The 8,753-nt window shown below is 33.6% G+C and overlaps 1 pseudogene; it reads left to right on the top strand.

Annotated features, from left to right (window-relative positions):
• Nucleotides 1-3,550: 3,550 nt before the first annotated feature.
• LOC109174868 lies at nt 3,551-8,255 on the top strand (annotated as a pseudogene).
• The last annotated feature ends 498 nt before the right edge of the window (nt 8,256-8,753 follow it).

The raw sequence follows: 8,753 nt of genomic DNA, 5'->3' as shown, positions 1-8,753 counted from the left end.
TTTTTTTTTTATATATTTATATGAAGGGGAATACCCAATTACATTAGATACATCCATTGAGACTCAAACCTATCAACTCTCACATAAAGGAGCAACATGGTACCATTGGACTATAAGGTCCTTAGTGTGTGTTTGTCCTAATTAAATTTACTATAAGTGATCTTCATATTTATTTCCCCTATTCCCTCCATGAAATATGCAATATATTTCCCGTCAAGGTAGTTCAAGTGGTCAATTAATTAATCAACCTTTAATTTTGCTTTTCGTCGCGGGGTTGGGATTCAAACACCACTAAGAACCTGATGAATTATTGAAGAATTTGACCAATCAGTGATAGTAAAGACTTTTTGTGCGCAAAAGTGTATATGTAATGGAAAAAAATTGGGTAACTCAGAATTTACCTCTTTCATTAACTTCAAGACAAGTTTATAGAGTCCAAAATATAGTATGGCGAAGCCTAGAAGCCTGGGCTGCAAAAAAAAAAAAAAAATGCAATACCCAAAATCGAAGTTTTACATACTAACTTCCTGCATCAAGCAAAAGAGGGGAATTCCCCATTATATCTTCTTCTTCTTTTTATCAAATGAAGGAGTACCTTTATCGTTTCTTTAGATAATTTCACTATTACTTTTGAGTCAAGTTCCACCTTCACAATATGATAGTCTCTTTCCTTTGCCAACATAAGTCTCTTGCAAATCCTCATAACTTTGTCATTAAATTATTTGTGACTTATTTTCATCGTAAATTCAACCACCTCAACCATTAGCTAACACATAGGCCCGGGTTAGTAATATAGTTAGTCTATCAGTTAATTTTTTGGCTTTTTTTGACCACTAGTAGTTGTTTGACTTGGTTAAACAATCAATATAAATGTTTGGTTAATTAGCTTTTTGTAACAGCTTATTGTTCCAAAAAGTTTAAAAAAAAAAAAAAAAAAGGCTCAAATCAACTTTTTCAATTAGCTTTTTGAGAAAATTATTTTACATATAATCAGCTATTAACTAACAACTAATTTATCAAACATTTTTGTACATTCAACCAATACTATCAACTAATCAAACTCACTAACACAATCAACTAACAGCTATCAGCCAACAACTATTTATCAAACACCCCCTTAATTAATCAATTAATTCATCTATGTATCGTATAAAAAAATAGTATATACTACGGAGTATAATTTACTATTTATTTTTTGAACACATCAATCTAGCTATATATTATATATTTATATTTATTTATATCTTAATTTTTAATAATAAATTATATTATTGTTTCAAGTGAAAAAAAAAAAAAAAAAAAAAAAAAAACCAATACAAACTGCACATATGGTTCATGGAATAATATTTTTGAGAATAGATATATTCTCGTTGCAAGAGGATCTCTATTTCAGGAATGGAGACTATATTAGGTTATTCATAATATAATTCTCAAGAATAGCATATTTCTGTAATTCCTAATTTGATCTAGACTATTTTGTTATATATTAAATTTTTATATAATAATAATAATAATAATAATAATAATAATAATAATAATTATTATTATTATTATTATTATTATTATTATTATTATTATTATATACACACGCATACACATTTATATATTATTTAGAATAGGGGATATTATAGTTTTTTGAGAGTTTTGTCTATTTTTATTACTTAAATCAACAAAATATTTGAATATAATTTTTAAAATTTATTTCTTTCACTAACAACGATAGACTAAAATTCATATATTATATTCTTTACTTATTCTATACCTTATGTAATAATATATTTATTCATCTAAAACTCATTCCGTTATCCAAACATTTGAAGATGGCTGCACTTTATTTGTTGAACAAATTTATAAAGGAATGTTTTTTGTATTAAGTGTGAAATGCATGATTGTGGACTTGAATTATCTACATATATATGTTAATTCCTTTATTATTCTCTAATTGATTTGTTAAGTGTGAAAATAATTAAACAATTTAATACTATACTTATATTTATATGATACCATGTTTAGCTAATACCATACTACCATATAGTATCATTAAAACTAAGGCTTGCATGCATTTGGGAATCTATTAGTCAATTAATCGAGACACATCCCGTAATTTACCTCATTCATCAATCTTTAGAACATGAATGACACTTAAATTTGGGGTTCAAACTTATAAAAAGAAATGGAAATGGACTTAATATGAGGGAGACAAAGCATGAAACAAGAACTCTTGGTCAAAATGAAGCCAGCATTGTAGTACTCCCCAGCTTTGTCCCATTCTTATTTAATTTGTATGATTTGGTTAACGAGACTTGACTTAAGTTATTTTTAATTCAATTGTTCATAATATTAAGTTTAGTATTAGTATATAAAATTTATATATTTAGAAATTACATTAAAAGTACTATTAAACACACAAAAATAAAATAAATTTAAAAATAATTAAAATTACTAAAGAAAATAAGCAATGAATAGTAAACAGAACAAATAAAATGTGATAGAGAGAGTATTATATTTAGTTAGGTTATTGTAGGGAGTACTATGTTAACTCTATAACAGCTTAGAACTCATCAGAGTTGTCCTCACAGTCACCTTGTACTAGGGACCATTGGACCTTTATAATACTTTACAGTTAGTAAAAAAGTTTTTTTTTTCCCTTCACCTCTAATGTGATAAATACAGGGATCCCTACATATACGTAAGGTACGATGGTCGGGTATAAGGATCATGTTATAGTCTGCTTGTTGGTTTAAGTTCTTAAACTCGGGTTACGTAAATGTTCCCGATTGAAAGATAAGTATATATGTAGAAAGTGCCAAAGTCTCTCCTTATTGCATTTAGTGCGGTATTTATAGGAGACGTGAGGAGGCACATGCACAAGGGGAAGGTCGGAGGCCTTGCGGGTCCCTATACGTGTCGCGAGATTCCTGTCCCCTCCAGGTCCACCATTATTATACTCGGCCGAAGGAACTAAGCATAAAGTTCCGAATACCATAGGTCGGATGGTCGGTCCGACTAGATATGATCGGAACGCAATAAAGAGAACCAGACTCTGCGTGATAAGTGGAACTACGTCCGGCTATCGATCAGGTTAGGTCATGCTCGAATACAGATCTTCTCAACAGGCAACTTTGATGCCGACTAAGTACACGATGCGATGTAGTCGGGAATAATCCCTATCAACCTCTATCTATCTCAATCTAATAGTAGCGAAGAGTAGAACCCTTACTCCCTAATCTAATGTTAGCTATAAATATTATGCTAACCTTTTTTATTCAGATAAGACAAATTAAGATTTATGTTGTGCACTTTCTACAATTTTTTTTTAAAGTTTATTAAGTTTATTCAGCCCTTCTAGATTTAATCTTGCCATGGACCAACAATATGTGTTTTATTGAGGGACTATAATCAATATTTTTAGGAGCAATTATGAAATATAATTGCAAACAACTATAATTGAATGAATGGATTTACAAAATACAAATACATTAGGGGTCAAAAGAGCAATATTTTCATTTTAACTTCTTATATACAATACAACAAGAAGAGGTCATTTAGAAACAACCCACCAACACCTCTTTCCTTCCCCATTTCACCTTCCTTCCTCAACCATTTATTATTATTAGATTCCTGCAATGGCCTCTTTCCTTTTCTCCATTGAATTGTACAGATTTTCTCAGCTAAAACTTTAACACCCCAATCTCAATCCCTTAATTACCTGTTCGTATTCAAGACTGATGTGTATATATATATATATTTTTTTTTTTTTTTTTTAAAAAAAAATTAATTTCAGTTTTCAGTGGTTTTTCTGGGACTTTAAGATACAGACTCTTCCGGGTATTGTTGGGTTTTGGTATTTTTTCTGCATAAACTCTGTATTGCAGAAAAAAAGCCTTCAAACCCACTGCTCATATTTGCTGTAGAAAGGCTAAAGGAAACAATCAAACTCATATTTGCAAATAAAAATATATAAATCTTCATTTTCTTTGGAAAAAATAGTTTTTTTTTTTTCTTCTCTTTCTGAAGAGAGTATTTCTTTCTCCCTTTTTTTTCGTTAAATTTAGGGGAAAAAAAGTTCCTAGATATGGGAAAGCAAGGACCTTGCTATCACTGTGGTGTTACAAGTGAGTTTGATTTTTTTTTTTTTTTCCCTTGTAAATATTTGAATATTCAAGAAACGATTGAGCATAATTTGATTATTCGCTTCTCGGGTCGGTCTTCTTTTCTGTGTAAAATGGATTTGAATGCTCAGATCAGTTGTTGAATTATGCAGCTTCATGCTCTGATACCCATATGGTACCTTGCTTTGGAACGGTGGAACTGAACAAAAATGTGTATTCTATCTGTTTTTGAGATCCGTTTATTGTATTATAGGGTTCATATATAACCATGACTACCCAAAAATCTCTGGGCCTGAATTTTGCAAAATTTTAAGAAGATTTGGAGTTCTGAACTTTCCTGTCTTCTCTGCTTAGCTAGGTGTATTGTACACACTGTGACTGGTAAAATTTGCAATGCAAATCAATACCATTTCCTCTCCCAAATGCAATGGGAAGTGTTTCTGAATGTATTGAATCATGCTTCTCTTCTCTAGGTTCATACTCTTCATAGTTTCGAAATTTCCTTTGTGGTAAATGTACATTCTTTGGCACATGAATCTACGTTCTATTTGTACAGGATTAGTATCCCGATAAATTTTACAGCCATAGAGGGTTGACAGGACAATAATGCTTCCCAACCGTGGCTGGTGTTTCTTTGAACTGATGTTTGTGATTTACTTAAAACGAATGCTCTCTTCCAAAAATATTTGGCGGTTTAGGATTCATTCATTTCATTTACTTCAGTATCGTAATGGAGCTTCATGCCATTGTTGTCATTTCTAGGCGCAATCAACAAAACTAAACAAAATTGTCATGTTTTTACTATCTCCTTCCATTAAGTAGTACCCTCTACCTCTAACTTCATACCTTGCCGGTTTTGTTTCTGCCTTGTTTCAGCTATTATGTAATGGCCTTAACACATCTTGACTAGCGGGAATATAATCTTTGTTGTATTCAAACCACATTCTGATAGAACACTTAGGCTACAATTCTTTGCTGGATAAAATTGCTATGTCCTGCATTTGACTGGACCTTTCTTATTTTGATCTTATAGGTTCTGACTTCTCTTTATGAGAAATTCTCATTTCCTTCCCTTTTAAAGTTTTCTTTTAGATTGCTCTTATGTCTTTGCGTTGGGATTTATCATGAGGTCCTTTCCCTTCCATTTTTAGCATGTCCGCTTTACAGACATTTAAACTTTTGTGCCATTTGTATAGTGACTCTATCTGCAAGTGGTTTAAGAGCGGTTTGAGTGAACAGATTCTCTGATCATGAGTTTGCATTGCTTGTTAACATTCAATGCTCATCTCGACCAACCCATCTTTCCTTTTTGCAAGTTATGGAACGCAAATTCCATACTTCCTCTTGTTGCAACGTTGCATGCTGAAGTATGAAAACGTTAGCATTTTCTGCACATTCTAAAACATGTAGCATTCTGAAAGTATCAAAACCGTCAAAAAGAAAAAAAAAAAAAATTACTTGTCTGTTACTCTCATTATTTTAGTCATATTCTTTTATGCCATTCATTCTTCCATAAACTTGCCAGTCTGAATTGTTTCTGGCGGTTAATTTATGTTTAGGCACTCCACTTTGGCGTAATGGACCTCCAGAAAAGCCAGTTCTGTGCAATGCATGTGGCTCACGTTGGAGAACAAAAGGAACATTGGCAAACTATACTCCTTTGCATGCTAGGATTGATCCGGATGACTCCGAGAACTACAAGATTTCAAGGGTCAAAATCGTGTCCAATAGAAACAAAGAAGAAAAGGTTATGAAACGGAAGCAAAACCATTTTTATTCTCAAGTAGGAGTCCCTCCGGATTACAATCAGGGTTTACGCAAGGGTTTAGACGAGGATACAAGCAACAGGTCAAGTTCTGGTTCTGCTGTCTCTAACTCGGAGAGCTGTGCTGAATTTGGTGGTACTGAAGTAAGTGATTTAACAGGTTAGTTCTATATCTACATAGCAGCTACAATATATATATATATATATATATAATTATAGTTTGGTACTTGTAATTTATATTGTTCTTGAAAATTTATTGAATGGTTTGAGTGACTTCTCGTTCAAACAGTTAACCATTGGTTGTGCTTCCAGGTCCTACACAACCTAATGTGTGGGATACAATGGTGCCTTCGAGGAAGAGGACATGTTTCACTCGCCCAAAGCCATCTCCAGTTGAGAAGCTCACCAAAGATCTATATACTATCTTACACGAACAACAATCTTTGTTCCTCTCTGGATCTTCTGCCGAGGATTTGCTTCTTGAGAGTGATAAACCTATGGTCTCTGTCGAGATAGGCCATGGAAGTATGCTCATTCGGCATCCATCCTCTATAGGTCGAGAAGAAGAATCTGAAGCCAGCTCTTTATCAGTTGACAACAAGCAACTCGCTGTAAACGAGGCTTATTCCCCGTTGAGTACTCCTGTACATAACTATAATAAAAAGGGTACCATCAATTTTCAAGATGCGGGGGCCGAGAGAGTCAGGAAGCCTACTGGACTAGGAGGAATGGAACTAGAACTAGTGAAAAGGTACTAATCAATAATCTTGGATAAAAACATGCTATGAAACTTGCTGCTTTCTATTTTCTAAGTTATTAAAAATATTAGATACAAGAATCACCTGATATACTGAATATGGCAACAAGAGCGGGCTAAAGAAGTGTGATTCTGTATATCTATGCCACGTAATTCCTTGATGGGTTTCTCACGTCTCTGGAATTCAAGGTTTTCGTCAGTTACTTTTGATATATAATGCACTTGATTGTCTAATATGGTTTTATATTTCAGGGAAAAGGATCAATTTGAAGAATTTCAGATTCTCGAGCATCTTGATTCACCTTTGCATTATATAGACCTGAAAGTAAGTATCAGGTGCCTTTTTTTTTGTGATATGCTAACATCGCTAAACTTGTTTTAATGATTTCCAAGAATTCTCCGCTTAATGTTTTACCTGTTTCTTCTTGACCTTTCAGTTTAGCGTGCAGTTATTATTGACATGAGCAGCATTATAGATAATTTTCCTTCTGTTTGTCTCTCTCTTGTTTCATTTTCCCCGTGTTTGTGTATACTTTGGTTTCGAGTTTCTAGGTATAAAGGGCATTGAAGAATATCATTTCAGAAGTTCTTGAATTGCTTTATTAAGCACTTCTCTACCCAATCGGGCTTTTGCTCACTACAGAATTAGCTCAACGTATTTTACTGCTTTTTAGGACGCAAAGTATAAAAGCAGCAGCAGTTGCTATGAAGTCGCTGGAGGGCCGAGTGACGTTGGCTCGGTAAATGTTAAAAGATCACGAGATGGGCTGGATCAGAAGCCTTCAGGTCTGCAATGTTTCTTATATTATTCTGTGTTTTCTAGCAAACTTGAATTGAAGAAAGTTTAATACTTTCCCTTTGGTCCAGGAGGAAAGGTGGTGATGAAGAGTCCCATAAGGGTGACGATTAAAGGTGCCTATGAACACAAGGAGCTAGTAGAGGCCGATGGCATTTGCTTCAGCCCGAAGCATCTGTTTGCATTGCCTCCCGATAATAGTTCCCTCGTGCTGGACTCCTTCGGTTTTGCAACCGAGGGTTCCGATCAGGACTTGCTGCTCGACGTGCCATCCAACTGCTCCTTCCCCGAAGCGGAACTGCTAGCTGACAGCCAGTTTCGGTGCCCAAGCGACCGAAAGTTCTGACCCGGACTCGAGCCATCCTTCCCTCGGGCAGAACTGCTAGCAGACAGCCCCCCGGTTTTCAGTGCCCAAGCAAGAACCGCTAGTGTGCCCGAATCTTGTACATCCCTTGGAAATACTGCTGAACAGATCTGAATTCATCGTTAGATCTATCGAGAAGTAAAAATCCCCTTCAAAGCTCAAACTACACGATTACACAGACAGACAGTTATTTTGCAAAATATGCAGAAAAAATCTTCCAGTAAGGATATATGGTGGTTTCCCCTCTTGCCCTTTTTATTTTCTTCCTTTTGGCCATTTCAAATCAAATTTTGGAATATTATGGAATGGGTGTGCTTGCTTGGTTTTCTTTTCTAAAACAAAACAAAACAAAAAAAAGTTTATACATCTTTTACAAACACTGTATACTATAGTTTTCAACTTTTGAAGTTTAAATGCTGGAATCTGCAGACTTCTATATGCAGTTTTTTTTTTTGGCTAAATTTTGTGAGCACATCCTTCTCTTAGTTGTCTGCTAGACTGCTACTACTATGTGGGATAAGGGAGGAATGGACCATTCTTGTAATGCAATTAAACTTTTCAAAGTAAAAAGCATAAAATAGAAGTAGGAAAAGTTTAGGGCTCTGTTTGGCAAACCTAGCTGAAAAGCTATAAGCTAGGAGTTGAAAGCTGAAAATGAGCTAAAAGTTGAAAAGTTATAAGCTGATAAATGTAAAAAGATTAACAAGGACACCTTCATAAAATTTAAATTAGTTTGTTTATATATTAAAATTTAACATTTTGTCTTTAAAAAGAAATTAGCATTTTCAAATAAAACTATTAGCATAATCATGATCTAGCATCTCATAATGAAGTAGCAATATTGTTGCAAATATAATAATAATAATAATAATAATAATAATAATAATAATAATAATAATAATAATAATAATAATAATAATAATAATAATTGAGGTGAAAGTTGCGGATAAAGAAGAAGA

The sequence above is a fragment of the Ipomoea nil genome, unplaced genomic scaffold (genome assembly GCF_001879475.1).
Source record: "Ipomoea nil cultivar Tokyo-kokei standard unplaced genomic scaffold, Asagao_1.1 scaffold0666, whole genome shotgun sequence".
Lineage (NCBI taxonomy): Eukaryota > Viridiplantae > Streptophyta > Magnoliopsida > Solanales > Convolvulaceae > Ipomoea > Ipomoea nil.
The sequence above is the reverse complement of the archived record's forward strand: the minus strand, read 5'-3'. Positions and strand labels throughout refer to the sequence as shown.